At 44.4% G+C, this 8,994-nt stretch overlaps 1 long non-coding RNA gene across 4 annotated transcripts; it reads right to left on the bottom strand.

The window, feature by feature from the left end:
• Positions 1–288: 288 nt before the first annotated feature.
• Positions 289–3,946, bottom strand: LOC109786678 (uncharacterized). 4 transcript variants are annotated; one of them, XR_006668959.2, is made up of 6 exons: positions 3,429–3,946; positions 2,746–2,834; positions 2,285–2,397; positions 1,903–2,150; positions 1,220–1,304; positions 289–581 (listed from the first exon to the last, which is right to left on the bottom strand). It is a non-coding gene; the product is annotated as an uncharacterized lncRNA (long non-coding RNA). The 4 variants fall into 4 exon arrangements; XR_002238385.4 differs by having other exon boundaries at positions 2,285–2,340; XR_012189630.1 differs by having other exon boundaries at positions 2,285–2,340; positions 3,505–3,935.
• Between the last annotated feature and the right edge of the window lie 5,048 nt (positions 3,947–8,994).

Genomic DNA, 8,994 nt, shown 5'->3' with positions numbered 1-8,994 from the left:
TTGGTAAGGTCAACACCAATGGATTTGTATGCATTGTCGTTGGTGGCGTTGCAAGGGTCTACAACAACGTATATGCATCCGTTGGTAAACGGCCTGAATAAGTGTTGTAAGATAGCAACGTATAGAGTTAGAGCCCAACAACGGTTCACATGCGTTGGTGGCTACCCAACAGAACATGATTATAAATGAGTACTACAATACTAGTGCATTCCATAAAAAATACATGATATTTATACATCAGCGTCTAGAATTAGACAATATCGGTATTACACAAGGGACACAGTATAATAAACAGAAATTTCTCATATATTAAATCAACTTGGTTGCATTACAAAGTACACCATACAAAAATTACAAGATGTGAAACTAGTAGTAATCTCATTCTTGACCTTGCAGCCAACGTGTCAGCCATTCTGAAACATAATGATCGAAATATTGACACCAAAAATATCCGAAACATAATGATTGAAACATTGGCACTGGAAATGGCATTCTAAGGCATAATGTGAAACTATCTAGTAGCACCCCTATTCTTGACCTTGCAACCAACATCTGAGCCATGCGTCATCGAATATTGCAATCTACAACAAAGAAATTAAATAGGTTAATAGGGCAGAAAAATTGAAAGGAGGAGCAACATAGAAAGTTGAAGAAATGTGATAATTAATCTTGCTGCGTGACTAATAATTTTGACCTTTTTTGTAGTTGTAGAGACTAATAAGATTCTGCTAATATAGCATCAGCTCACAATACCATGAATTCATTACCAAGTTTAACAACATCAACTTTAGCTTTATATTCGGGGTTGATCCTTTGGATTGAAGTAAAAGCAGGGTTCTTGTTCGGATTTATCCAGTATCACATTTGTAGCTAATAATAGTCATTTTAGCTCAGTAAACTAACTCAGCTAATTTCATTATTAAGTTTCACCATGTTACTAGAAACAAAGTGTTTTATAGGGGTTGGGGATTGTAAGGCAGGCATACAGTAGTTGATGAATTGTTTTACCTAATCTAGCCGCAAAGAGTCTTATCTCACATAAGCAGTACGACCATTTTCACATGCAAGAAAAGTGTTCGCTTGTACAAATTATGTGAAAAAAGAGAGAAACATGTGCAAGATAATAAAATATAGTCAAGTATGCTATTAATACTCCAAAATTTCCATTCAAACTGGTGAAGAATCATTCACGCAATATGGAACTACCATCAGAAAATACCTCCTAGTAAATCCAGCTTGGCACTAGTAGTCTTTTATGTTTTAGCGCCAACAACATCGACTTGGAACAATCGAGCCTCTGTAACCTGGTGATTTGGCATATGTATTAGTAATCTATGTTCGGTTTTGCCCACAGAATCAAACATCAAAATAGCTGTACACATGTGCATGAAAAACTTTAACGTACTCTTTCTTCTTTTATATCAAAACTCTTACATGACCTTGTTCTAATATGGAAAAAAAACTTGCACGACCTGGTTACACGATATGACCAGCTACATGGCCGAAACAATCTAAAGCTGCTCGTACTTATAGCATCTAAAACGACTCAGACTCCAGCGCCCTTTCCTAGACTAGTAAAGCATGCTAACTACAAGATATGATAGTACAGCATGTAGGCAGCTAGCTATGCAAACTCATTGAATCATATATGGACTACGACCCACCCAAGAAGACAAATGCTTATGACATGCAAACCAGACATGTTGGAAAACTAACTAATCACCCTAATCAAATTAGACTCAAACTTGGCTAGTTAAACAAGCAGAGACTCCTACTAAACTACTTGAAATTATTCTAGCAATTTAGAAGACCACAACATTCATGCAAACTAAGTAGTGCCAGCGTATTAGTATATGCCAACATTTACTAAGTAGGATTGGCTTTCTTAGTTCACTTGTTTACCGAGAATGTTGAAACTTAGAGCAGTTCCAGTACGTTCATCTTTGTCACCATGGTTGCTGGATGCTGAAACTGTTGGCCCGAGTAGGTAGAGGAGAAGGTCCTAAGTATTACAGAGAAGAGGAGATCCTAGTCAGATCCAATAGTTTGGGATCAGTGAATTCGACATACCTGACACACTCGCACAGTCGCCGCATCTGATCGCTTAGCTGTCTGTTTATGGTTGTATCATCCAACCACCGTAGTGTGCCCTGTATGTCAGGGAAGGAGAGTGCACAAGAGGAATACTTTTCATGTTTACGTTCTTGGATGAAACAAGTACATGCTCATCGTGTTAACAGTTTAAGAAGAATATATTACAAACAAGATAAGATGTGAGAGGAACCTGGCCAAGAGTTTGTGTGCTGACCAATCATGCATCATTCTAGTATTTGGAAATATCTGTGGCTCCCCACGAAATACAAAATTAGTACAGAGATTGCAGGAATTCAGAAGTACCTATATTTCCAAAAAAGAGCACTAAACTCGATTTAGAGGTGAGATTTCAACAATATGAGTCATATACATGTGACGAGAATACCAAGGTATGATGTTCTTGTATCGCACCTTCAAATTTTTTCAATTATTTAACAATTTATATTGGATAACATGAGTGTAAGAATGATTTCCATCTGAGCTTTTGCATAAACTTCGAGATTGTAGTGTGCACATTTTAACTGAATAAGAAACTGAAACTAATATAACTTTTTGCCAGGGGAAAACAAATATTACATCAACCAAAAAAAAGAATAAGATACAAATTCATGTTTTCCTTACTGTAACATGAACTAGCGAAAGGATCCTCACCATGCTATAAACAAATAACTTGAATAATTCTTCAGGCTTCTTCTGCATGGATTTCTCCTGATTGTAATGCATAAGTGTTGTACATCGATCTGTTAAGAAACAGCAGAAGCACACACTTAGTAAAAGACAATGTCAGAACCTGTGAGTGTAGATGGAGCAAAGGGTTATAGAATAAAGACAAATAATTGGACAGACCGATGCGAGTGGGACTTATTTATTTAGTATATTGTACATGTGACACCAAGTAAACAACGATTCAGCCTATTGAGATGGGGATTCTCCATTTGAAATAATCATGCCAGTATCATGGACCCATAATTGCACTGACATGTTGATTTTTGTAGTAATGTTCTTCAGTGACATACATGGTCACATATGATATATCGCTGATCGACTATCTCACTCCAATTGGAACTAAGTTGATCTCTTTTTATAAGAAAAAACTGCGCTGATCTTTGAACAGGTCATGCTACATGCTAGTATGTAATGATTAATTTCACTTGAAAAAATACTTAATTATCCATCGATCCATCTAAATAGGAGGAGGAAACTCTAACCATAACGCATAACAGAGTACTCATCCAGAATTAGTACAGATCAACACATGGTGAATCACATCTAATCAAATAAACACCAGAACCAGAAACGTCAACACCGGAGTTGAGGTAGAAGAGGCGGAATACCAACGTCAAGCTCGAGCGTGTAAACACCAGAACCAGAAACGTCAACACCGGAGTTGAGGTAGAAGAGGCGGAATACCAACGTCAAGCTCGAGCGTGCTGCCGCGCGTGAGGTGAGGCAGGGCCGCAGGGGTAGTGGGTCGATAAACCGGAGCTGCCGGAGCCACGCCGGCGACGCGTGGCGGCTAGGGTTGTTGCGTGCCACGCGTGCAGGGGCGCGGTGGCCTCAGGCGAAGGAACAGAGGAGAACATAGATGGAGTGGGGCAGAACCGTGAGCAGTGGGTTGGAGTCCGCTGGAGCTTCCTGGGATCGGAGTTGGCGGCGACAACGCTGTGGTGCGAGAGAGACAGAGGAATCAGGGGGAGAGAGGTGGCCGGGTGGGGAAAAATGGATTTTCGTTTGTGTGATTTGGATGGAGGGGATGCAGATAAGGTGAGGTGGGTACGGGGAGGTTAGCCCTTCGTGGGGAGATGGGGGTGGATCCCAACAACACATATGTTAAGATCGTTGCTAGATATGCGTTGGTGTATGGGGTATTTGTTGTAGTATATAATGATGGACTCATAGCTAGGCTATTTGTGGACAGAAGCAAATTGGGTTATCAAGAGTTATTACTACATTCAAAATATATGTACCAGGTGGAAAGAGGGCACTGCAAGGGCAAATTCAGTTATAAAATGCACTGGCTTGTTCCAGGAAAAACATTGAGGGATGGTTTGTTCTTTCTCGATGATGATGCAACTGTTGAGAAGATGGTGCATGCAGGTCCAGATGGGGAATATGCAGAGATCTTTGTGGAGAAACAAATGGAGCTGAAACATACAAGACATGAGGTACTACAAGTTGTAGTTGCTGAAACATACTCTAATCATAGATGTAGCAAGTTTGCTTAGGACAGAGAAAGGGGGAAAACCTGAAGTGTACAACATGATATATGGTCATTGCTTAAATCCATTGTAGGGAGGGGGAGCTGGACCATTTCACCTAATCCAAAACTTCATCCCCCTGGTCACATAAGTTTGCCAGGAAGGCCAAAAAACAGAAAGGAGGAGAGAGGAAAGGGGGAAAAACTAAAGGAACTAAGATGAGCAAAGTTGGTGGTCAGATCACATGTAGTGCTTGCAAAAGGATTGGCCACAATAGAAGCAATTGCAAAAACAATGAAGCAGGAAAGCATCATGGCAATGCACACTTGGTGAGAGAATCTACGAAGAGAAATAAACATGATAAGGAGGTGTTTGAAGCTCTTCAAACTAAAAAGGCTACGAAAACAGACAGACCTATGGTGTTGAAATATATGTTCGCAATTTAAATGTAGTGTTTGAATTAGTTTGCCACATTCTATATCTGAAATTGTTTATTTCAGGCTACTTCTCAAGTAATTGCTACTGACTTGAAATGTAAGGCAGTGGTTGTTCAATCCACACCTATGAAGTTGCAGATAAGGAGAAAGTCTGGAGCCCTCAAGATATCTGAGCCCAAGCAGAGCTCTTAAACTGCCTCTCAACCTAACTCACAGTCGAGCTCATAACCAGCCCTACCAAAGCACTGTGTATTCAGTCTTGTTGCATACAAGGAAGCACTGAATAGCAAAAAATGCCCATCTATTTGAGTAGTTTTGGAGGCCAGTTATGAGTAGATCTTATGCTCTGAATTGTACCTGAATTATCAACTTCTGAATGTGGCATGAATGTTTCTATTTTTGGACTGAATGTAACTGGTTACTGCATATAACTGAAACTCACATTACATGGTGTACATAGTTCTGCATACTAACATAGCATTGACATTGATCTTACTGAAACTGACTGACACTGATGCTTACATAACATTGACACTGACATGGCATTGACACTGAATTACTAAACAGGTAAGGAAATACTAAACACTGACATGCTTCGCTCCTCTTGATGCGTTCATTCATCTTCATCTTCATCTTCCTATTGACATGATAGAAATATGCCCTAGAGGGCAATAATAAAATGGTTATTATTATATTTCCTTAATCATGATAAAGGTTTATTATTCATGCTAGAATTGTATTGACCGGAAACTTAAATACATGTGTGGATACATAAATAAATACCGTGTCCCTAGTGAGCCTCTACTAGACTAGCTCGTTGATCAAAGATGGTTAATGTTTCCTAACCATATACATGAGTTGTCATTTCATAATGGGATCACATCATTAGGAGAATAATGTGATGGACAAGACCCAACCGTTAGCATAGCATATGATCGTTCAGTTTATTGCTACTGCTTTCTTAATGTCAAATACATGTTTCTTCGACCATAAGATCATGCAACTCACGGATACCAGAGGAATACCTTGTGTGCTATCAAACATCACAACGTAAATGGGTGATCATAAAGATGCTCTACAGGTATCTCCGAAGGTGTCTGTTGGGTTGGCATGGATCGAGACTGGGATTTGTCACTCCGTGACGGAGAGGTATCTTTGGGCCCTCTCGGTAATACACATCACAAGAAGCTTGCAAGCAAAGTGACTAAGGAGTTAGTTGCAAGATGATGTATTACGGAACAAGTAAAGATACTTGTCAATAACAAGATTGAAGTAGGTATAGAGATACCGATGATCGAATCTCGGACAAGTAACATACCGTCAGACAAAGGGAATTACGTATGTTGTCATAAAGGTTCAACCGATAAAAGATCTTCGTGGAATATGTAGGAATCAATATGGGCATCCAGGTCCCACTGTTTGTTATTTACCGGAGAGGTGTCTCGGTCATGACTACATAATTCCCGGACCCGCAGGGTCGCACGCTTAACGTTCATTGACGCTAGAGTAGTATTGGGATATTTGATGAGTGGTAACCAAATGTTGTTCGGAGTCCCGGATGACACCCCGGACATCACAAGGACTCTCCGAATGGTTGAGAGGTAGTCATATTTTGGGTTCCGGAAAAAGTTGCAGTTTTTTCGGTATTGTACCGGGAAGCTTCCAGAAGGTTCCGAAGGATTCCGGAGGGGTCCGGAAGTCCACAAGTTGGTCCAGCACGACTCAAGGGCTAGCATGGGCTGCGGGGAGGCGCCCTGGCCTTATTGGGCTAGGCGCACCAAGTCCTCAAAAGCCCATGTGGCTAGGGAAGCCAAAAAAGGAAGGAATCCTAGTAGAGATACACTATAAAAAAAGACACATCCGTGACATTTTGGCCGAACGAAAAAAATTTCTGTCATGCTTATGACACTTCTATGACGATAACTGTGACAAAGCCCGGTATCATCATAGATGTTATGGGCCCCTACTTCTATGACAAAAAATCATGACAGAAAATAGGCTTTTCGTCCTAGGCGGGCAGAGACGCACCTGCATGACATTCTTTGGGCCGTCCATGACGGAAAAAATCGTGGCATAAGCAAGGGCGAGGAAAATTTCGGGGAATTCCCGGTTACGATGGGTGGTCGGGGCCGAGCGATGCACGAAGGTTTGCGCGTTTCTCTCGTACACGTACGCGCGTGCGAGGCGTTGGTCTCTAACTGAACCCGAGCAAAGCGTTCGCCTACTGAACCCGAGCGATTGCACTGCAGGCTACACGTTATTGAACCCGAGCGATCGATCGATCTGGCTGTTAACTGAACCCGAGCGATTCCTTGCTACTGCTGCTAACTGAAGCCGATCAAACCTGCTGCCTCTTGAGGAACAGTGAGCGTCGTTGGGGGGTTGGATAAACAGTTCCTGATGGGGGTTGGATGAACAAGACCCTGTGGTAGTAGAGGCCGTTGCCGCTGGATGAACAGGACCCCAATCGAGCCGGTTGGGGTGGATGAACAGGACCCCATGGAGGGCTGGATGAATAGCAGTCGGTGGAGGGCTGGTTAAACAGCAGCCGGTGGAGGGTTGGATGAACAGTAGCCCGTGGAGGGTTGGTTGAACAAGACCCCATGGAGAGGGCTGGTTGAACAGTAGCCGGTGGAGGCTATTTGAACAGGACCCCGTGGTGAATAGTAGCCGGTGGAGGCTGGAGGAAGTCGACGGTGGATGCACAGTAGTAGGTGGAGGCTGGAGGAAGTCGACGGTGGATGAACAGTAGCCCGTGGAGGCTGGAGGAAGTCGACGGTGGATGAACAATAGCCCGTGGAGGCTGGAGCGAGGCAGTAGAAGGTGGATGAACAGTAGCCCGTGGAGTCCCGTTTTGCGGTACGCCACACCCCTCTCGATGAACATGACCCTCGTTTCGACCGTAGGCGCTCCAACACAAGTCTGTTTCCTCCGTTTTGTGGTACGCCACACCCCTCCCGATCAGCAGGACCCCGTTTTGCGATACGCCAGACCCCTCCCGGTGAACAGGATCCCGTTTCTTGACCATAGGCGGTCGAACACAAGGCCGTTTCCTCCGTTCTGCGGTATGCCAGGCCTCGTTTCGGCTGTTTCGTCCAAGTCGGTTGGCTCCTGATGAACACGACGCATTCTGTTGCCTCCCGATGAACACGACGACGCAGTTTCTCCATTCTGACCCAGCCGGTTGGCTGCCGATGAACAGGACACCGTCGCTGCTCTCCGCTGGCTCTCCATGTACACAAGCCCTGGCCGTACGTATGCGCGAGTCGGCGTTCGAGACCCCGCCCGTATGTACGTACATGGTTGTATTTACTTTCTTGCACCCTGGCTATACGTACGTGTACATGATATTGACGGGACTGCGTGACATGCTACGTCTGTGCCTCTACTACGACACGTGCCCTTCCTTACTCAGCCACGGTTCATCGCTGCAGCCAGCAGACAGACCGATCAACCAGTATGTACATACACGTTCGCGACCAGAATGACAATGCTAGGTACGCTTCGACCAGGTGGGTCCTGACTATCAGGGAGGATAAGGAGGCACTTCCTTGTGTGCGAAGTTATTGCTGGTGGGTCCCAGCTGTCAGGGGGAGAATCATTTTTTGCCCGTAATATGGACGCACTTCCTTGCGTGCGAAGATGTAGCTGGTGGGTCCCAGCAGTCAGGGGGGAATTTTTTTCGTGAAATACGGTGGTCCGTCCGGTGGATCCCTGCTGTCAGGTGGAGGAATCATTATTTTGCGCGTAATAAGGAGGTACTACCTTGCTGCGGTCGTGGACCCGGCTGTCAGCCTCTCCACGTATAGTACTCTTCCGATGGAAGTCTGTTCCTTGACCACATTGACCACGCCGCGTCGAGAGCACCAAAGCAGTGGACGACAGCGAGGCCTAGGGAGGGGACGACGCAGAGCTGGGGAAGACACGACAGTGGATGCCCACGCGAAGAGGAGTACGAGGGTTGACTGGTTCGGCTACGGTGCGAGGCTGCCGTCGCCGCAAAATAACAGGGGTTGTGGGTGAGTGGAGGGATGGCCTAGACAGAGGTTAGAGTAGGGTGGGGTGGTGAGGCTTGCGCCGCAGCAGAGCCGGCCACGGGAGGCAGGAGCAGGCGGCATGACCGGCGCTGGTTTGGGCGGCTGGAGCAAGAAGACCAGAGGTTGAAGAAGCACTACGGCCGTTGGATGGACATCGTACGGTCACTAGAGCTAGAATCGTTCATATTGACTAAGTTGACAAAGCTCTCTATCTGCGTCAACTTAGTA

This window comes from Aegilops tauschii, chromosome 7, assembly GCF_002575655.3.
Source record: "Aegilops tauschii subsp. strangulata cultivar AL8/78 chromosome 7, Aet v6.0, whole genome shotgun sequence".
In the NCBI taxonomy this organism is placed as follows: Eukaryota; Viridiplantae; Streptophyta; class Magnoliopsida; order Poales; family Poaceae; genus Aegilops; species Aegilops tauschii.
Note: the sequence above shows the minus strand (reverse complement) of the source record. Positions and strands in the feature narration are given on the sequence as shown.